The sequence below is a fragment of the Stegodyphus dumicola genome, chromosome 4, assembly GCF_044657685.1.
Source record: "Stegodyphus dumicola isolate Sdum_Otavi_A_Nest chromosome 4, ASM4465768v1".
NCBI classification, from domain to species: Eukaryota; Metazoa; Arthropoda; class Arachnida; order Araneae; family Eresidae; genus Stegodyphus; species Stegodyphus dumicola.
This window is the reverse complement of record NC_140771.1, coordinates 248,622,163-248,645,659: the sequence shown is the minus strand read 5'-3', so window position 1 is coordinate 248,645,659 and position 23,497 is coordinate 248,622,163. Positions and strand designations below refer to the sequence as shown.

General features: G+C 37.2%; 1 protein-coding gene across 1 annotated transcript in view; it reads right to left on the bottom strand.

Moving 5' to 3' along the window:
• Window positions 1-23,497, bottom strand: part of LOC118200594 (transmembrane protein 47) — a 94,365-nt gene that overhangs the window by 52,121 nt on the left and 18,747 nt on the right. The window lies entirely within an intron of this gene.

Genomic DNA, 23,497 nt, shown 5'->3' with positions numbered 1-23,497 from the left:
GGGGGGGAAGAGAAAGAAAATATGAAAGTTTCAGATTTTAAATTACGTCCAAAGTGTCGCCTTTTTTAACATTTTGTGTTACCTTTATTTATTAAATATCATGTTCTTCGCACTTAAACCATCAAATTCAATTCAAGAGCAATATCGCAAAATAATTTTAAATTTACTCTATCCTTAGAATTTCCGATACACACATTCCTACGCCCTGGAGATAAAAATGTTTTTTTCTGTACAACGTTGCCATTGCTCGCTTTGAAATCCTTGAGTTTGTTAATCAAAAATTCGTTACAGTTTTACAAAATAGAAAATCGATAATAAAATAAATTCCAAATTTTAAATTTAGGCTTCCAGATGCCCATATTCGCAGTAGGATTACGTCATTCAAAATTGGATGGCTCTAGGTACCGTTGTTTTATCACAATGCGAGAAACATACATACATTTATGCAGATTCCTTATTATTTAATTTCTTTAAATATAATACAGTGCGATAATATTTGGTAATAATATTTGATAATATTTGGCAACAATTTGAAAAGTGATACAGCCTTTTAAAGTTTTCAACGCAAAATGTCAAAACGAAAATAATAATCCTTCAGGGCAAATTGCCCCTTTGGACTAAAAAATCATCGCATTTCAATTAGAAGCTAGTTAAAATTTTGATTAAAGTTTGAAAAAAAAAAATCTGAAAGTTTTCAGATTTTATATTACGCCCAAAAATATAGCCTCCTTTTTTTTTTTTTTAACGTGTTCCGTGATACCTTTATTTATTAAATATCACGTTCTTCGCACTTAAACCATAAAACCCAATTCGACAACAATATCCTAAAGTAATTTTAAAAGAACATATCTCTAGAATTTCCGATACACAGTCTCACGAGCTGGAGATAAAAATGTTTTTTCCCCGTACAGTGTTGCCATTGCTCGCTTTGAAATCGTTGAGTTTGTTAATGAAAAATTCGTTAAAGTTTTACAAAATTTGAAAGATATAATAAAACAAGTTCCACATTCAGGTTTCCAGATGCCGATATTCGGGTGGAGACGTACGTTATTCAATACTGGATGGCTCTAGGTACCGTTGTTTTATGACAATGCAGAAACATACATACATTTAAGCAGATTCCTCATTATTTAATTTCTTTAAATATAATACAGGACGATAACATTTGGTGGCAACAATTTGAAAAGTGAAATGCGGTTTACAGTGAAACGCCACAAAATGCCCAAACGAAATTAATAACCCTTCTGGGATAACGCCTTTTGGGCTAAATATGGATTTATTATTATTAATATAATCATATTCCACGTTGCATCATAGTTTTATATAACAGTCTATTATATAAAGTTCTGATAAAAAGTGAAGCATAATAAAACATTATTTTTAATTCTCATACACATTTCACGCCATAATTCAATACGTCATACATTTTATTAAATTCTATGCTTAATTAAAAAGTCAGTTTTAAAGTCAATTATATCAGAACATTGGTTTGCTTAAGACTTTTACATAAAAACATCAAAGCTCTTCTAGAAGATGAATCAGATAGAGATGAGAAACATTTGATTTAAATTCAATCTGATTTATCTTTAACATTATTAACAGCATAAGTAACATTAGTAACTGTTCTGGCATGCAGAGGAATAAATATTAATAAATACGTAACAGAAACGATAACAGTTCGAAGGGCAAAATGTTTATGGTCACAGTGGTCATAAAGCTAGGAAATATAATGATGACGCAGGAAGGAATCATGTAAAATATTAAAGATAAACTTTAATTATCTTAACAAACATCTAAGGCATATAACTAATAAAAAACCTTGCTCCGCTTTGAAATTAATAAATGAGCTATCTACTTCAACTTCAACCACGTGAAAAAAGAAAAGTCACTGAAGAAAAGACAGTTTTCATTATCTAAACGAACTCCTTTTATATTAATATCTAAGCTATTATAAGTTTAATATAATCATTTATTAAGAAGTTTATCAGGTATTTTCTCTGTCCTTTCTGCATGTCTTCGTGGTGTAACCGTAGCACACGGGCGTGTATTCGAGAGGTCTAGATTCGAATCTTGGGAGGACACTGCACATTTTTCAAGACTGCTGCTTAAAAAAAAAAAAAAAAATTTAAATCACTCTACATTGGCGCCCGAACGAAAAAATCGCGGACAATAATTCGTCAGGATTTATCGATTGGTTCCCCTAATCTCCAATGGCCCTTTAAAAGAGGAAAAGAGGAAGAATATAAGGCATTTTCTCCCTCATTCCAGCATGCCAAGAGGTTTAGATTTGTGTCCCGGGAAGGCATTAAAAAAAAAGGAAAAAAAAAAAAAACACTATTGACTCTACAAGTTTAACTTTCTACATTTCAAAATCGCCCATTACAAAGAAAACATCATAAAAGCGAAAACCAACAAATATTTCACAATTCTGAGAAACGATAAAAAATTAGAGCACAAATCTTGGAAAAAAATCACTGTACCCTGTGAATCAGTGTCACTTCAAACGAAATGACATTTCAAACGAACTCCAAATTGACTTGAACTCGCTTTCCAACACATGGAGCACATTAATGAACTCCTGATGTAAAATATATTAATATTGTTACGAAATGTAAAGGCGCGGTGAGATGGCTTCCCGCAAAACAGTTTTAGGGTTTCCATAAAATGGCAAGGGAATACAGGGTTGCCACATTTGGCGAGAAATCGCCCATTTGGCGACATTTGTCGACAAAATTGGCGATATACCATGGACGGTTGGAGAACCTTCTGGAACGAATTCTTAACGGTTTAGTCCAGAATGTTCCCAAACACAAACCGAAAGCTATATAAACCCTGCTGGTCCGCAGTCAGTGAGTGTGCTTCATCAAGAGAAGAGTGTGTCTCTTATCGAGAGTGTGTGAGCCTCATCTAGCGAGTCAATCCCTGCGGAGTCGATCGAGTTGACAGCCGGGCAGCGAGTGCCGAGTGGGTCGTCGAGTCCACTGAAGGAGTCTGTTAGTGTATCGCGGTTAGTGCATCATCGAGAGAACGTGTTGAGCTCCGGGAAAGACTGAACCGAAGAGTCGGGAGCTGTGCTCGTGTGTCGTCGAGTGCATCGCGAGTTGTAGCGTGGAGAGTCTCGAGAGTACGTGGAGTTCCGAGAACGACCAAGCAGAGTCGGGAGCTGTACTCCGGAAAACAGAGTCGGCTACTTTGCAGGAAGCTGTCTCCACCGTGATAGTCTGATAACCTGAAGGCTGTGTCGCTGATCGTGTCAGCGTGTTCATAGTAGTTCATCGATGACTGTAAAACGTGTTTTGGAACTGTCCTGACAATTATTGATAAATAAAGTGTGTTTCGATACTTCATAAAGTGTCGTCGTTATTCACTCCAAATCCACACAAACGTGAACGAAGAAAAAAACATAACAATATTTAATTAAATATTCTAATTTTATGTTCTTCGGCTAATTTCATTTTGAAATTTTCTTACACGTTCATACTGAAAAAATCCGGAACAGGGAAGAAATGTTTTTATTCATCGAAGTACTTTTAGTGATGAAGAAAGTAAGATTAATAATTAATATAGATACCGTTGTATGGATAAACTTAGTAATGCATCATTTATTGACATAAAATTAAATTAAATACAAAAATTAACTGATAAATATTGGTTGAATTTTCATAAAATGTTCTACACTAAATTAATTAATGAAATTCAGATCAAATAAATTTTTTTACATTAAACCCCAAAGGGACTTTTTTTAATGTTTCGTGTGCTATCTTTATTTATTAAATATCATATTCTTCGCACTTAAACCATAAAAATTCAATTAGACAGCAACATCACAAAATAAATTAAAAAGAACATATCTATAGACTTTTCAATACGCAGTCTCGCGTGCTGGAGATAAATCCCCCCCCATACAGTGTTGCCATTGGTCACTTTGAAATCGTTGAGTTTGTTAAACAAAAATTCTTTAAAGTTTTATAAAAATATGAAATAGATAATAAAACAAATTCCAAATTAGGGCTTCCAGAAGACCTGGAGTACTCCAGGTACCTTTCTTTGCACAGTGCGACAAACATGCATACATTCATGCAGATTCTTCAATATTTAATTTCTTTAAATATAACGCAGGGTGATAATATTTGGTGGCAACAATTGGAAAAGTGAAACGCCGGTTATAGTGAACCAACGCAAAATGCCAAAACGAAATTAATAGCCCGTTTGGAATAAAAATAAGAAAAGTTACAGTAATTCAATAAATTTCAGGTATTGATGTGAAACTTTTTTTTAGTAGTGGCTGCAAAGACTAAAAAATAATAGCCGGAAAATTTGGTTATCTCCCGAGAGATGCAATGGAAAACCAAGAGAGTTGGTACATACCTCAATAAAGAATCTTTTCTTCAATTAAAATTACCAATTTATTATTCCAAGTGCAAAAATTCAGAGATTGGTCCAAAGAACAGAAATTGGTATTCAAGCCTAATAAATCTAAAATTATGATAATTAAAAGAAAGCATATCAGCTATATAAACTAACATCTTTACTTGGATAATACCTTACTCGAAACGGTGAATGAAATTAAATGTTTAGGCATTATTCTTGATCATAAGTTTTGCTGGAAAAATCATATTATATATTTATCCAATAAGAGTGAAAATATACTTACAGAACTTAATTGTGTATCTTGCAATAGTTTTCTTTAAAATCTAATGTTATTGATATAAATCATATCAGCATCAAATCATATAAGCAGGGTATAGTCTTCTTAATTTGCTATGCTCCTGGAGTACAGAGAACTTTAAAAAAGAAGATTGATTCCCGTATCCTTCGTAGAATTCAAAGAAGAATTTTACTAAGTGCATGCGTGGCTACAGAACAATTAGATATGAAGCCGGTTTCGTAATTTCGGGGTTTCCTTCGATTGATCTTCATGTTTTAAATGACAAAAACTTTAAAGATACCATCAGCAAATTTATGTTCGATGTTGTTTGAAGATCTTCCTCACCCTGCCGATCGTTTGCCAATTCAAACCATCAGTTATGACAATTCCGTTGAAGATAATTTCCCAGTTGTGTGTTATACAGATGGCAGTAAAGTTTATAATTAAGTTGGGTTAGCTGATGTCGTTTTCCATCATGGTTCTGAACTGGAATACAGTCAAAAGTCGTTCATTCGGACACCCATAATCCGGACCTCAAAGCTACAAACTTTCTGCGTCGCGTTGACGCATGCGCGTAAGACCTTTACGGCTGCGAATATGTTTGTGCGCGTGCGCAAAATACGTTTACGAGTGCGCGTTTAATGTATAACGGACGGTTTAAGCTAAGCTAAAATTATCTAATTATCTATTTCAGTTAATGTTGCAGATTGCGTTATTCCTTAATCTTCGAATTGGATCCGGCTTATTATTTTTTGCAAATTGTTAGAGCAGTTTTATAAAAGTAAGCTTGAACTTTTGATTATGTCAAATAGAAAATTTCTGATATATATTTACTAATATGTAAAGGATTTACAAAGCGAAAGTACATTTCGAAGTTCATTAAACAAAAAGTGGAATTGCTGCAAAAAAAAATGGATAAAGGCATATCCTTTGTTTATCTAAACTTTAACGTTTGTTTATCTAAACTTTGTTTATCTTTAACGCCGCGGCGGGCGCGCTATCAATTGGAAGTTGATCTGTCAGCACTATCCTTATCTTCAGGGCAGATGTTTTTATTTTATTTGGCTTATAATTCCTTACTAAATGTAGTATTTCATCTCGATGTACTCCGTCTTTGATATGATTTAAATCAAATTCCTCGTCATTATAATTCGCTTCCGATAGCGAAGAAAGTGACAGAGGTTATTGAAAACGAAAAAATTTCGATTGACAAATTAATCGGTAGACACAGCAATTATAGGACTTGAACAGCGGAACTTTGTAACTGAACAAGAAATTATGTCTGTTTATAGAATTAAAGAGCATGTATTATCACGCAAAAAACGACGCAACTTAAACAACTTACATTGAAAGAAATGTTTAATAAAGTAAACAAATAAATATTAAGCTTTTTTTTTTTTTTTGTAAATTTTGATACCCTTTAGATCATAATTGATCTTTATTTCATAAATTACGGTTTCATATTTTTAATTGTATAATTTCTGCATGCCATCTTACCAGATTTAAACTGATGATCTATAATCCAGAAAAATCGATAATCCGGAATCGCCGAAGTCCCGACGAGTCCGGATTAACGACTTTTGACTGTACAAACTCTTTAGAATTTCCAATGAATGCAGTGTTTCCAAGCCGAATTACCATGCATTAATGAGTCAGTTAATTGGACATCTAACAACTGTTCGTTAAGTGCTAAATTTCTTATTTGCACTGATTCTCTTTTATCCTTATATTCTCTTATGAATATCTTCTCATGTAATAAATTACTAGTCACTTCTCATGCCATTCTCAAAGAGCTTAATAATAAAGGTGTTTATATCATCTTTTCTCACGTGTGTGGTCACACTGGCAATCTGGGAAACGAAAGGGCTGATTGGTTGGCAAAACAAGCTACAGCTCTTCAAGTTAATACTCTAAATATACTGCCTAAGTCACTCTTCGAGGAAAAATGTGGAATGAATTATACAGAAATTGTATACTACTGTCTGTAACTAAATTATTTTTTCTTCCATTCCTCAGAGACTGAATAATAAAAATTTTTTATGCAATTTTGAAATTACAAAATTTCTAACTGGACATGATAATTTCAACTCATATCTGATGAGAACTGGGTTATCTAAAACAGACTTGTGTTCCTGCAGCTTTGGGGGAGTGCAAAATGTCGAACATTTGTTGTTCTACTCTTCAAAGCTTACAGAAGAACGAAAAGAACTCTGTATTTTTTTTTTTTTTTTTAACTTATCTCTGTAAGCCTTGTGTAGTGGTGCACAAGAAATTTAAATAGTCAATTAAAAAAAGTGCAAAAATCTAATAATACACACAATATATTAATTTTATCATTAATTCAATGAAAATATATCGTATTTTAAATTTGTTGCCTTATGTCAGTTTTAAAATAAATTGCTAAAAAAAGACTGACTTTAGCAGTTCTTAATACTATACCATTTTGTTTTAGAAGTGACATCAAAACTGAATTATTTTCGAAATGCAATAAATAATTTTAACTTAATTTCTCAGGTCATTTAATGCTTATTTAATACTCAATGAAAAATGATGCCATGAAATTTGACACACACATCAGCTATTAGGGCAAAAACGCGGGAAATGTTTCGAGTTTTAAAGCCTAAATGCTAATCCAAAGTCTCCGCAAAATTCCACCGGCTATCGAATGAAAAATTTATACAGACGGGCAGAAGGGAAAAGCCCACAGTCACTTGCCCTAATTGCATTTGGAAGGGAAAAGAGAGCCTTGTTCCCAAGCCCATTCACTCCCGTAACGAAGTTCGGAGTTCTTCCATTGAACGGAAAACGCAGAGAAAGCGAAATTCCGCTTCAGAGTTTTCTCTTTACGTTTCAGTTGCTGACAAAGCTATTATGAAAGAGAGGGCGGGTACAGAACACGCGAACGAATTCTGAAGGACCTGTGACGTGTCACGGAGGGTTAGCAGAAAATGAGATTTCAATATTTCACCACTAAAAAATGAGACTCAGTACCGAACACACAAAGAAGATAACGGATGGAATAATTTCACACAATAAATGAGTGCTTCAAAAATTAAATCTAAGAATATTTTTAGAGTTCTGGTTAGTCATAAGTACATATATACAGAGATTATTTGAGGAGTTTAATTTCTTTAAAGTATACGAAATTCTTCAGACAATAATTCAATTTCAAAAAGGATTCAATATCAGTGATGACACAGAAACACTGTTATGGTAAGAGGGTTTATCAAACTGCATGTAATCAGATATGTCGACATTGGGAAAGCTTATATTTTATTTAGTTGTAACTTCCACCTTTCTATACGGTAATAAGGAACAACATCTGTTATGAATATTGAAAATTCCACAAAAGAAAACACATAACACAGATTTTCAACGATGTATTTACGTGACATTTGTACGTACGGACAGAATTAAGGACCCTTTTTCCCAAAACGGATTATGAATGGATTTAAAATGGATTCAGATGGCGGTTTTTCGTGACGTCTGTGCGTACATACGTACAGTGGCTCACAAAAATGATCGGGCACTTTAATTAGTAGTATTCTTTAATGAACATAAAAACTAAAATAAAACAAAAAGAAAGGCTTTTATTTTAATTATACATAAATTCAACATTTTTGAAAAGATGAAAATTAAATTCAAAAAATCAATATCATTTGTTTAAAGAGGAAAAATATTGTTGCGTTTTTTTCTTCTGTAACACCAGTTGTTACGTTATTTTCTTCGTTCACGTTCGCACGGGGTTCGTGGATTTGGAGTGAATAACGACGACATTTAATGAAGTACCGAAACACACTTTATTTGCCAATAGTCTCAGGACAGTTCCAAAATCACTTTTTACAGTCGTCGAAGGTCTACTATAAATACGCTGGAACAAACAGCGACACAACCTTCACACTGTCAGGCAATAACGGTGGAGACAGCTTCACTGGAAAGCACCAAAGTACAGTTCCAACTCTGCTTGGTTGTTTTCGGAACTCCACGTACTCTCGAGACTCTCTACACGATGCACTCGACGATAGAGAAGAGTATAGCTCTCGACTCAGCACAGTCTATGACGAAACTCGACGATGCACTAATTTGCGATGCATTAAAAGACTCTCGATGCACTCGACGACCACCTCGGCGCTAGACTTCGAGACACTCGCTCAATGAATGACTATCAGCTCGCTTGACGAAGCATACACACTAACTATGAGAAACACACACTCTACCTCTCGATGAAGCACACTGACTGACTGCGGACCAGCAGGGTTTATATAGCTTTCGGCTTGTGTTCGTGAACATTCTGGACTAAACCGGTAAGAATTCGTTCCAGAAGGTTCTCCAACCGTCCACAGTATATCGCCAATTTTGTCGCCAAATTGGCGATTTCTCGCCAAATGCGGCAACCCTGCCTTCCTTGCTATTTTATGGAAACCCTAAAACTGCTTTGTGGAGAAGCCATTTCACCGCGCCTTTACATTTCGTAACAATATTGTCACAAAAATAATCGGACACTTTTTAGTAACAGCCACAAATGACAAAAACTTACATTGCTTTTGCTTCTTAATATTTTGTAGGATAACCTTTACACTTGTAAATTTCTTTTCAAACTGTTGCCACAAAGTATTATCGCCCTGTGTTATATTTAAAGAAATTAAATAATGAAAAATCTGCATAAATGTATTGTTACGTTATTTTCTGACACCAGTTGTTACATTATTTTCTTCCTGCACGTTCGTACGGGGTTTGTGTGTATTTGGAGTGAATAACGACGACAGCACTTAATGGAATACCAAAACACACTTTATTTAGCCAATATTAATCAGAACAGCTCCAATAACACGAAGAGACTCTTTCGATGCATTTGAAGACCCACTCGGCACTCGCTATCCGGCTGTCAACTCGATCGACTCCGCACGGACTGACTAACTCGAGACACACTATCTCGCACTCTGACTCTCCTTAGACTGAGACACTTAGATATACCGAACTATTGCCTAATGCAACGTTGTTGGTTCATGAAATCAAGCCGTGGGGCACATGACATAATAAAATCTGGGCGAGGGTAAAATCTCTGGAGCGAAAACGGATGAAAGGAAAAGAAGAGAGGTACCAAGAGAAAAAAAACCTAAGGTATCTGGCAGGTAATAAACATGACAAGAAGGGAGAAAAATCCAAAAGGATCCAATGACAATTCTTCAAAAGACAAATGCAAAAATGATTCAATAAACATTACTTACAGCAAAAGATCAATACTGCAAAATAACAACATTAATTTAACCCATACAACTTATTTACAACACAACATCAGTCAATACCACATTACAAGAAAAAGGTCCAAACAACTTCAAATACAACACAGGTTAAATCAGATAAAATGGAAATATAAACAGCCATCGATTGAGGAGCTAGTGGTCTCCAACCATGATGGTGTGTGCTGCCAGTGGACGTATGTTGCGATCATCAACGAGAATCTCATAGTTAAAGACTTGAGAATAGTTCACAAAGTCGCACTGGACTGCTTTTGTGAAGAACTTCTCATTTGTTCTTTTAATATATTCGGTGATGGTCTCAAGCTCGAGATCTCTATAAAGAAGTTCGTTGCGGATGAGAAAATCAGCATCTGTAATAATACGTAGAAATTTATTCTGCACCACTTGGAGTTGATAGAGCTGATTTGGAGAAGCAATATTCCAGGCAGGCGATGCATAACAAAGAATTGGTCGGATGCAAGTAGTGTAAATATACCTCTTGGTTCTAAGACTAAGGTTAGAAAATTTACCAATGACTGGAAGAAATCTGCGCATAATTCCAATGGCTTTATTTTTTACATTCTTAATATTGTTGCGTGCGCACGGGTTCGTTATGAAATGAATGCACAAGTCCGATGAAAAATGAACAAAAATTTATTATTATCACAACAAAAATGCTTAAATTTTCTCAAATTATCATGCAGTATTACAATATCTCACAGTAGTTTTCTTTTAACTACTCAAATGTCAATAGAACGTAATTCAAAACAGCTAAAGAACGCTAATCCGCGAATTCGCTACAATCAACAACAGTAGTTTTCTAAACAACAACAAACTAAGCAACTACTACAAACTGAGATGTTTTCCTCCTTTTATAAGATTTTAAAATCACGCGCTAGAATTTTCCAGTACTTTCTCGAAATCAAAAAGAGATATTTATTTATTTAATGCACGCGCTCTTGTATTTTCAATTTTCCGGCTTAGCTTTCTTTTAATATTCGTCACGCGCTGCACTGCGCGAGAAATAAAACCATTTAATTTCTAATTGAACTAACATTAGCTTTTTAAATACCAAATTCGTAACACTGCCCCCTTCCCAAGGACTGCACGTCCCGGGCAGTACAATCCCTGGACAGGAAGCAAAACTTACAACTGTGGCATAAATGCATTAATAAGCATTACATTACAATAATAAACAACATGAACAATATATGCAATACATAAAACAAATCAAATGCTATCAAATACAAATCAAATACACATTTAAAAACAAAAATGGACCATGGTCTTATACTATTTACAATTATTTACATTATGTACTATGGCCATAGTAATGAGCTAACCTGTCGTAATGAACGACTTTAGGTTTAGAGTTCGAAGACTTACGAATCCGAACCACGACGTCATTCAGCCTGTTTAGGACTGTGTACGGCCCATCCCAAGGTGACTGTAATTTCGGACAAAGTCCTTTCCGTCGAGTCGGATTCCACAACCACACCTTGTCTCCTTCGTGGAATTGATGTTCAGTCGATCTTGTGTCGTATCGGGTCTTCATCTTCTCCGTCGTCAAGTTGACTCGCTCTCGTGCAAAATTGTGCATCACTTCAAACCGGGCCTGGAGATCTTGAATATATTCCTCAGACGATGAAGGAGCATCCGGAGGGCGGCCAAACAATAGATCACAAGGCAGACGAAGGTCAAGACCGAAGAGCATCTGTGATGGAGGATAGCCGGTAGTCTCGTGGACAGCACTGCGGTAAGCCAGTAAAAAGAGTGGTAATTTCTTGTCCCAGTCCTGTTGGTTTCTGGAAACCACTAATGAGAGGTTATTAAGGATGGTTCGATTGAACCTCTCTACCATGCCGTCCGACTGGGGATGCAATGGCGTCGTTTGAGTTTTGTCAATGCCAAGTAGTTTGCATAGTTCTTTGATTACTGCCGAGGCAAAATTCCTTCCCTGATCGGAATGTAACTGAAGAGGCACTCCGAACCTGGAAATCCAGTGCTGTATCATTACCTCAGCTACTGTGACTGCCTCTTGATCAGGAATAGGATAAGCTTCAGGCCACTTGGTGAAGTAATCAATGACAACGAGTATGTATTTGTTGCCATCAGCAGTTCGTGGCAGAGGTCCCAGGATGTCAAAGGCGATACGTTCAAAAGGCGCACCTACGTTGTAACGTTGCAGTCTGCCTCGGCTGCGTTTCCTCGGTCCTTTCCGACCTGCACAGGCATCGCAAGATCGGCACCACTTTTGCACGTCATTCTTTGCATTATTCCAGTAAAAGCGCTCACGAACTCTCTGTAAGGTCTTCATAATTCCAAAGTGACCTCCTGTAGGGCTGTTATGTAGTTCTTTGAGGACATCAGGAATCCGGGATCTCGGAAGTATCAGTTGCCATCGGAACGTCTTCCCATCATCCGACTCGAATTTCCGGTATAAGACGCCGTTTCGAATGTGAAGTGAATCCCAGAGTGCCCAGTATTGTTTTGTTGTAGGACTACAGATAGAAATGTCCTGCCATGTAGGTTTTCTGTTTGATGACTCTATTAAATCAAGTATGGGTTTAATGTCGCGGTCTTCCAGCTGGTCTTTCCTGACTTCATCATCACTCCACGGGTCTCGAGCAGCCGATGTTGATGTTGTAATTTGTCTTGCGACCGGAGTCAGCAGTTCGTATTTCGCTTCCACCCTGGAACAATATCGGCAGTTTTCTTGGCAAGGTCTTCTAGACAGGGCGTCGGCGTTTCCGTGTGATGATCCCTTACGATGACGGACAGTGATGTCATATTCTTGGAGTCTCTGTATCCACCTGGCTATTTGACCCTCAGGATTTTTGAAATTTAAAAGCCACGCCAATGAGGCATGGTCCGTGCGGAGGAGGAATTTTCTCCCGTATAGATAATGATGGAAATGTTCTACAGCTTTGACTATGGCGAGCAACTCTTTCCTTGTGACACAGTAATTCCTCTCCGGTTTAGACAGGCACTTGCTCCAGTAAGCTACTACACGTTCTTGGCCGTCTATTTCTTGGGACAAAACAGCACCGACACTTTCATTGCTCGCGTCGGTGTCGAGAATAAATGGTCTGTCGAGCTGAGGATACGTCAGGATTGGAGCAGATGTTAAAGCTTCCTTTAAGTTGTTAAATGCATCCTCGCATTCCTTTGTCCACAAGAATCTTTGCTTGCTCTCTGTCAGCTTGTGAAGTGGTCTTGCGATGGAAGAAAAGTTCTTCACGAATCTCCTATAGTAGGTGCAAAGCCCTAGGAAGCTTCTCAGCTGATGGACATTTTCGGGACGCGTCCAGGATTTAACCGCTGATACCTTTTCAGGATCCGTGCGCACACCTTCTGCAGAGATGACATGTCCCAGGTAAGTCACTTCCTTTCGAAACAATTTGCATTTAGAGGGAGTCAGCTTCAGATTGGCCTCTTTCAGTTTCTGAAGCACCTTTCTAAGATTTTCTAGATGCTCTTCAAAACTCTTTCCGACGATGATGATATCGTCCAGGTATATCAGACAGGCTTCGTAAGAAAGGCCTTTCAAAACAGTCTCCATAAGACGTTCGAATGTTGCCGGCGCATTACACAGTCCAAACGGCATCACTTTGAACTGCCAAAGTCCTTGTCCCGTAGTAAATGCCGTCTTTTCTCGGTCATCAGGATGGATTTCTACCTGCCAATACCCACTCTTTAAATCAAGTGTTGAGAACCACTTGCTTCCAGAAAGAGTGTCTAGAATGTCATCAATTCTAGGAAGAGGGTAACTGTCTTTCTTCGTAACCTCATTCAACCGGCGATATTCAACGCAAAATCTTGTTGAGCCGTCTTTCTTTCTGACGAGAACGATGGGAGATGCCCATGGACTCGCTGAAGGCTCGATGACATCGCCTTCTTCCATATCTTTTAACAGTGTTCGCACCTCTTCCTGTTTAGCAAACGGTAGACGTCTTAGATGTTGCTTGATCGGGGGATGATCGCCAGTATCTATTCTATGTTGTGTCAAACTAGTTCGACCCACGTCAGAAGACGAGCGGGAGAAAACAACTTGAAGATCTTTAATGACGCGATCGGCAGCATTTTTCTCTTTATCGTTTAATTGTGCATTCTGCAATAACTCCGATGTAATGCTCTCTGAGGACACGGATTCTGGGATGTTACTCTTTTTTACAACGCTGGTTACTGGAGTACATGTTGCAACCACTTCACCTTTCTTAATAACTCTCGACTTTTCAGTTACATTGGCGACTCTCACCGGGATAACCGTTCTGGATAGGTCGACGAGTGTTGAGGCTACTAATACTCCTTTTGGGATATTACAGTTATTGGGATATTCTATGATGCCGTAGCGGAAATTTCTATTTTCGGCTATGGATCCAGGAAGTAAAATTTCTGTTCTTGCCGGTATTGTAATATAGTCTTGTGCTATGATTTTATGGACAGATTTAACTTCTTCATCATTGACGAGAAATAACGCTATGTCCTCAGATGTAGAATGCAATTCGTTATTTTTAAAATCCAAGGAAAAATTGTATTTCCTTAGAAAGTCCAATCCGAGTATGCAAGAATCAGTGATTTCTGCTACATATGCCGTGTGATGGTAAGCGGCACTTCCAAACGTGATGTTAACATTTACTTTTCCGTCGATGTCGATCTTCTCACCGGACACAGTCTGGAGGGTAACGCAGGGCGGCGTCCAGATAAGTTTGTTTCCTAGTTGTTGAGCCAAATCTTTTCGGATGATGGTGACGTTGGCTCCTGTATCTATAGTCATATTGCACGGAACTCCATTAATATGTCCTATTATGAAAAGTCCATTACTGCCGCCTCTCACTGCAGAAATCTGAAGCGCTTTAAACGGGGGCTTTTCATTATCTGGCAACCTCCGCCCCGCGAGATGGCCACTAATTAGTTTCCCTGCTGCTTGTTAGAAGCGGTCTTAACATCAGTACCCTGGGGTGTTTTGCAGTTTCGTCGTATGTGTCCTTCAGCACCGCAGTTCCAGCACTTAACGGTTGGTTTCTTCTCACCAATATTCCGTCTCAAGGCGTTCAGTTTTCTAGTCAAATCGTCAAGTCGAGCGGTGACTTGATCCCCTGGCTCCTGGACTTGAGCAGCTCTGACTGGGTGGCGGTCTCGACGAGTGGCTTGCTGGGCTGCCTCAAATTTCATGGCGTACACTAGAGCACTTTTTAAATCTTTTACATCCGCCATTCGTAGAGCTTTCTGTATTTCAGTATCTCGGATGCCGTCGATAAAGTATTGCAAGGACAGGATTTCCCTTGTTTCTGTCGGGCATTCCGAAAAAGCGAGATGGGACAGCCTTTCAACATCCGCGGCGACCTCCTTCCTGAAGTGTTTCGGTAGGCTTCTGTTGACGAGATTTTAATTGGAGCCTGCTGTAGTCTTTTAAACACTTCTCCCCAAAGCGCAACTCCAAGGCGCCGGACAGAGCTTCGAAATCTAGCCTTTTGTTTTCGGGAAGAGTCTGAAGGATATCCGCTGCGTCGGCTCTTAGAGAAGCGGCGAGATGACAGGCCTTAGCTTGGGAATCCCATCCATTCGCATCCGCCACGATAGAAAATTGTGTCTTATACACCTGCCAGGAGGTCTTCCCATCATATGTGGATAGCTTCAGAGGTGGACGAGCAGGCATTGGTAAGAATTTAAAATCATCACTCCTGCTCCCTGCCGACGCTACGAATTTCTTTAAAGTATCCATTTCTTTGGCAACTGCAGAAACTCTCTCATCAATTTGTTCTTTTACAGAAGAAACTCTTTCTTCTATTTCTTCTTTCACCGAAGAAACTCTTTCTTCAATATGTCCAACTTTATTTTCAACTGCGTCAATTCTGCCTTCCATAGCTTCAAATTTATTTTCTATTATGCAAGTAATTTCTCTTTTCATTTCTTCTTGACCAGCTTGAACGGCTTTCATTTCGTCCTTAACGGATTCCTGGCCCAATTTCATTTCTTCCTTAACGGATTCCTGGCCCAATTTCATTTCTTCCTTAACGGATTCCTGGCCCAATTTCATTTCTTCCTTAAATGATGCTTGGCCAGCTTCCATCTTTTCTTGGAATGCAGCAAAAGCACTAATGAGCTGTCTCAATTGTTCTTCCATCGCTCTTGTTATTGGCATTCAAATCCCACTTCTGACACCAAAAATTGTTGCGTGCGTACGGGTTCGTTATGAAATGAATGCACAAGTCCGATGAAAAATGAACAAAAATTTATTATTATCACAACAAAAATGCTTAAATTTTCTCAAATTATCATGCAGTATTACAATATCTCACAGTAGTTTTCTTTTAACTACTCAAATGTCAATAGAACGTAATTCAAAACAGCTAAAGAACGCTAATCCGCGAATTCGCTACAATCAACAACAGTAGTTTTCTAAACAACAACAAACTAAGCAACTACTACAAACTGAGATGTTTTCCTCCTTTTATAAGATTTTAAAATCACGCGCTAGAATTTTCCAGTACTTTCTCGAAATCAAAAAGAGATATTTATTTATTTAATGCACGCGCTCTTGTATTTTCAATTTTCCGGCTTAGCTTTCTTTTAATATTCGTCACGCGCTGCACTGCGCGAGAAATAAAACCATTTAATTTCTAATTGAACTAACATTAGCTTTTTAAATACCAAATTCGTAACAATATGATTAGTCCAAGTGAGAGTTTGGTTTAAAATGGCTCTAAGTATTTAGCTTGTTTAACAATTGGAACTGATTCTTGAAAAAGGAAAAGTTCTTTAACATTGGTGCGTTTTTTAGTTTTACTGAGGATTAACAGTTGTGATTTACTGTCGTTAATTTTTACTCTCCAGTTTGTGCACCAGTCTTCGACAGTGTAAAGATATTCTTGCATTTTATTAATTGCTTGATTAACCTTGATAGATTTGATAGCTATCGCCGTATCATCGGCGTAGCATGCTAGCAGACAGTAATTGTCAAGTCCAGGATGTGGGTAGTTCGAAATGTAAAACAGATAGAGAACCGGTCCGAGGATACTGCCCTGAGGGACACTAGAACTTATAGGCCTTAGAGTAGAAATTTCATCGCCCAGTGAAAGGATGAATTGTCAGTGTTGTAGAAAGGAATAAATCAGGAGAATCAGTTCTCTAGGTAATCCAAGATTGATGAGCTTGAAAATGAGCCCCCTCATGCCAGACGCGGTCAAAGGCTTTTGCCACGTCCAGCATAAGGAGCGCTATGCTTTACTTGTTATGGAACGCAGAACCGATAAATTCCACAATCCTGACAAGTTGGAGACGTTCATAGATTTTTCCTAAGTTAGATACAAGCTAGCTGGTCTATAACCATCTGGCTTAGATACATCTTTGCCTGGTTTAGGCAGAAGAAAAATCTTAGCTTGCTTCCAAGAATCAGGAATGTAATTTTAATTAAGACAGGCATTTAAAATACTAGTAAGTTTACTAATCATATTTCTTGGGAGATTTTGGAGCATTTGGTTAGCGATTTGATCTTTTCCAGGAGCCTTTTTAACATTAAGGTAACGAATGATATTTGTAACTTCTAAAGGAGTTACAAACTTCGGAAGATTACGAGCAGTAGGAGTGTAGAGCCATGAATGAACATATCTTTCAAAAGTATTTTTAAAAGTAGGATTCATCGGGTCCATGTTTGGAGTGAATTGCTCTTCAAGATATTCTGCAAAAATGTTCACTTTGTCTTGAAGCAAATAAGCAATGGTAGAGCCTGATTGGAGAGGTCTACTGCAAATGGTTTTCTTCTTGAGATTCTGAAGATATTTCCAAAGCGATCCGTCGTTGATGTTCAGTTTGGAGATGAATTCTTCCTTGGATTCACATTTAAAGTCAAAAATAAGCTGTTTAATTCTTCTATTTAAAATGTTAATTTCTCTTTTTAAATCCGGATTCCAATTACGATGCCAGAGTTTAAGTTTTCTATTGCATTCTTTAATAACTTCTCTTATGCTTCGTGGGAGTTTAACATTATTTTTAGTGAGTTGCACAGTGACAGTCGCATCTCTAAAAGCTTTCAAAATGCTGTCCGTAAAGATCTGAATGCACGGTCAATGTCCTGCTTGGTAGTAAGAGCAAAGAAATTAGAATGCTGTTTAATAAGGATGTTGTGGAAACTAATCCAGTCAGTATAACTTTTAATAATTGGAGGATCTTCTTTCATAACTCCAATAGTAGCGATAACAGGTACATGATCTGAGGTGAGCTCAGATTTGACTTCAAGAGCGATGGGAATAGAAGTATTAGAGTCCAACATATCGAAGTAGCTAGGATTAGCAGGTCTAAATGCAGCTTCTATTGGAACATGCAGAGCAATAGGATGATTACATATAAAGTTATGCAGGGTACGTCCATTGACATTTGTTCGGCGGCAACCCCAGTCGATATGTTTGGCGTTTATGTCACCAGCAATGATGACTTGTTGATCTTTAGGGAGTAAGTTCTTGAGCATGTTATCCGAAAGTCTATGCCTAGGCGGATTGTAGATAGCAGTAAAATGTATGATATCTTTATTTGGAAGCACAACAGCTGCGGTCACACTTCCATAACCATCAGAACAAACTGTAGAGACGAAGCATGATTGAAGAGAGTTTTTTATAAGAATATAGCAGTTTAATATAGCAGCTTCACCACGTCTTTGTGTTGTTCTATCATCGCGGTATATACGGTAATTTGGCAGATAAAGTCTATCGGCAGGAATAAGGTGAGTCTCAAAAATCACGCCGATGTCGATGTTATATTCGGCTAAAAAGTTCGTATATTCATCAATTTAGTTCGAAATGCCTGCGGTATTCCAATAACACAGTTTGAGTGAGCGTCTGAGATTATTGGATTTGCTCGATTCGTTGGGAGCTATCTGATTCAGTGTTTGTTTCTTGTTTTCTGATATTTTGTGCTAAAAGTTTGTGACTCTCCACATACCAGCAGGGTTTATATAGTTTTTGGCTTGTTTTCGAGAACATTCTGGACTAAACCGGTAAGAATTCGTTCCAGAAGGTTCTTCATCCGTCCATTGCCTGTCGCCAATTTTGTCGCCAAATGGGCGATTTCTCGCCAAATGTGGCAACTCTGTCTTCCCTTTTTATTTTATGGCAACCCTACAACTGCTTTGCGGAGAAACTACCTTACCGCGCATGTACATTTCGTAACAGTATGTATATTTCTCGCATTGTGATAAAACAACGATACATAGAGTCATCGAATTTTGAATGACGTAATCCTCCTAAGAATATGGGCATGTGGAAGCTCAAATTTGAAATTTGTTTTATTATCGATTTCATATTTTGTACACCTTTAACTAATTTTTGATTAACAAACTCAAGGATTTCAAAGCGAGCCATGGCAACGTTGAACAGAAAATATTTTTTTATCTCCAGCGCGTGAGTCTCTGTATCGGAAATTCTAAAGATATTCTCATTTTAAAACTACTTTGCGATACTGCTGTTGAACTGAATTTTATGGTTTAAGTGCAAAGAACGAAGAGCCATTTTGAATGTAATTTAAAATCTGAAACATTTCAGATTTTCTCCCCCCCCCTTTTTTTTGTTGTTTGTTATTTTTGGACTTATTTTACACCACTCCTCTTAAATCATTGATTTCAGTTGCTGCCGCGAAGATATGGTCTGTTTTCGAATTTCCGATTCTAGTTCCTGCCAAATAAGTTCAATAAGATCAGGCGATTTAGGGGCAATTGTTCAATAAGGTCTGGCGATTGGGGTTGGTGCCTTAATTACTTCTGGACACATATATAACAGGCAGAGTCTGACACTGCGCAGTACTTTTTGGATCATTTTCCTGGTAGAATTTAAAACTATTTTGTATATTAAGTTTTTGTGCTGACGATACCAAATTTCGCTCCAAGATGTCAAGGTATTTATACTGATCCATTAAACCCTCCCCTACAAACTCTACATTAACAACACCGGAATGTGCCATAGATCCCAATACCATAACGCCTCCATCACCGTGTTTATCACTTGGTACTAAGTTTTGCTTCCGAAACTCCTTTTTTGGTTTTCTCCACACTAACACTCATCCATCTGAACCGAAAAGATGTTAAATTTGCTTTCATCAGCAAACAACACTTTTTTCCAGTAGTTGGGTGTCCTTTGTTTCATCGATTTTGCGAAAGCGAAGCGAAGTTTTCGGGGGTTTTTTACTGACATAAAATTTTCTGCGTGCTACTCGCCCATGATATCCTGCAGATCGCATTAGTCTTCTTACACTTTCTGGATTTACACATATTCCATATACGTAGCGTATTCGGAAACTATGTACCGTTTCATTCTAGCGCCGTCGCAGCGCTGAGGTAGGCGTCCTGCGCATGCGCACTAGTCCTTCTTGTTCACTGACAATTGTCGCCATTTTGGTTGCTCTATGTTGTGTTTTCAGTTTGCTGTGCACATTCAAAATGTTTAAGACAATTAGTTCTCCCGATGACTGTGAGATTCGTGCCGTGATTAAATTTTTGAAGCGAGGGATGTTAAACCGGCCGAAATTTATCGTCAAGTGACAGAAGTTTACGGTGAATACGCGATAAGCGATGGAATGGTGAGAAAGTGGGTAAGAATGTTTAATGCAGGTCGAACAAATGTCCACGCCGAGGCTCGGAGTGGTCGGCCTTCTGTTGTCACCGATGACTTGGTAAGGAAAGTTGAGGAAGCAATTCATGACAACAGACGCTTCACAATGACAAGTCTTTCAGAGACATTTCCACAAATTTCACGTACTGTTTTGTTTGAAATTATGTCTGACCGCTTGAATTATCGCAAACTGTATTCTCGATGGGTTCCAAAAATGCTCACTGATGTTCACAAAACAAAGCGACTTGGTAGTGCCCTGACATTTCTCACGCGGTACAGTGATGAGGGAAAAAACTTTTTAAACCAAATTGTGACAGGTGATGAAACTTGGGTGTGTCATTTCACACCAGAATAGAAACAACAATCGATGGAGTGGAGACACACTCATTCTCCGAAAAAACAAAAGTGACAATGTCATCACAAAAAATCATGTGCACTGTCTTCTGGGATAGGAAAGGCGTTTTGCTTACTGAATTTCTTCCCAGAGGTGAAACCATTAATGCGGCACGATATTGTGAGACTTTAACAAAACTAAGGCGTGCCATTCAAAACAAACGAAGAGGAATGCTCAGTAGAGGAATTGTGTTGCTCCATGACAATGCTCGGCCCCATACTGCTGGTGTCACTCAATCGTTAATTCGACATTTTCATTGGGAGCAGTTCGATCACCCGCCGTACAGCCCGGACTTGGCGCCGTCCGACTACCACTTGTTCCTGCACATTAAGCGCGAGCTTGGTGGCAAGCTCTTTGGATCTGACGATGACACGAAAAATGCTGTGGATTCGTGGTTATCGAAACTGGCGGGGAGTTTCTTTGACGATGGTATACAAAAACTGGTCACCCGCTATGACAAGTGTTTGATCATTGGCGGAAACTATGTTGAAAAATAGTTTAAGACATGTATTTTCATGTAAAAATAAAATTGGATTCGAAAAAATTGTTTTACTATTTTTTTTTCTCAAAACGGTACTTAGTTTCCGATAATTCACGAAGTTCTGCAACAAGTTTAGGAACACTCAGTCTTAGATTATTTTTAATATTCTTTAGCATAAACCGTTTCATTCCATAAAACAACTTAGATGGTCTTGGAGGCCTTCTTTTGTTTTGAGTACGATTCTGTATCTTATAACGCTTAATTACACCAAAAACTGTAGAATCACTTAAGTTAAATCGGCAATATTTCTAACAGGTTTCCCTTTCTTTTGATGCAAATCAATAACTAATCTGCGGGTTTCTTATAGTGTTTCGTTTCGTGACCGAGCCATTGCAAGAAAACATTAAAATAACGAATATTTTCTAAAAAGAAAATTCGAATTATAAAAGCAAACGATTTTTAGAGTTTTGCCCAGCTTCTTTATCCAAACTAATTCCATAAAATTTCGTTTTTTATTTATTGCAAATGATTTTAATTAGGAATTATGAAAATGTCCGATTACTTTTGTGGTATCTTTTTCTTAAATTTCAATCTAAAACGCTATTTTTTAAATTTACCTTTTCATTTTCCCAAATTTATTCAGTACAAAGAGATAGCTAAGAAAATATGTATTCAAAGGAAAAATATTCTTTATTAGTTGGCTGTAAAGCTTTTCTCCTATTACTTAAAAAAGTAAAAATATTGTTGTGCCCGATCACTTTTGCGAGACACTATGACAAAAACGAGTAGAATCAGAACGTTGAAATTTTGTATATAAGAGTACTATAACATGTAGATGTGCACCTCCCTTTCTGCTTGCAATGGATCGCACCAAAAGTATATAAATATATGTATATATATTCCCACTCTGTTACCCGGATCGGTGAGCTCCTTTTTTATATTCTTATATATTGGTAAATTGAGCATTTTGGTTTAAAAATGATTGAATTATAATGTTCTTATGTTCCGGTGAAAGATTTTATGCCTTTAGTTAATCTGCATGCAATAGCTGTAGAATTATCAACAATTTAAAAGTTGTTTTAAGTTTTACTAAGGCTAACGATGCCGCCATTTGTTTACATTTGAAATTTAGTAGCACAGTGAATTAAGTCCGTTTCTGCACCAACTTCAGTGTCTTTTTGCCGAATGAGTTCTTTCCCCCCCCAAATTATTAATGAATATTTTTTGAGTTTTTCTGTATTTTTTTCCATGCCGTAAAATGACAACTAAATGGATTGAATGAGAAAATATAGCTAACGAAATTCGGGGAAATAAGTTTAAATGAAATGCAGCAAAATATGTGCATAATTTAATAGGCCGTACAAGGAAGTTATGTGGTGTCTACATCACATTTTTAGTCATGTGACTGAACCAACACAGCACGCACTACTGAAAATGTGAAATGCACTTTAAATCTTCCTTGTTCGAGCCAATTTATCAAGGATGAAGAGATAAGAAAAAGAAAAGTAAGTAGATTATAACAAAGCATTTTTTTCCCGCCCTTCTTCTACACAAACAGCGAAAGAGCTCCAAAGAAAAAGAAGACTTGTGATACAGCTAATAACATAGTAGGCAAATTGCCAGGTGGGCCAATGCGAGCAAATGGATTGTTCTATACCAGACACAAACGGTTTATACACACAGCAAGTTCCGAACTCTTCAACGAAACAGTTCTGTTGAAAGAATCAAACAACTTTTTCATACATCGCTGATTTTGTATATTCACAAAACTCGCTTTTATACCAACATTCCTTTAAAATAAAAGTTCTAAGGCATATTTTCAGATTTTGCTTACATATGCTGCCCCAGAAGAAAAGAATAAAATTCAAGATAAATTCATATTTAAAGTTTAACTTGAGCAATGCATTGCATAAAGATGATTATAAATATATTTCTACAATTTAAAATATAAAGAAACCACTGAAAATTTTTAGATATAAATTTAGCAAATCAATAAAAATAATTTGTCTTCCACTTCATGTCAAGTCACTCATGTTATTTTTTTTTTTTTTTTTTGATTGATTTGCTTAAGAAAAATAAAATTGCTGGAATTAATTTTTATTATGAATATAACACACTAACAGTTCAAATTAAAAA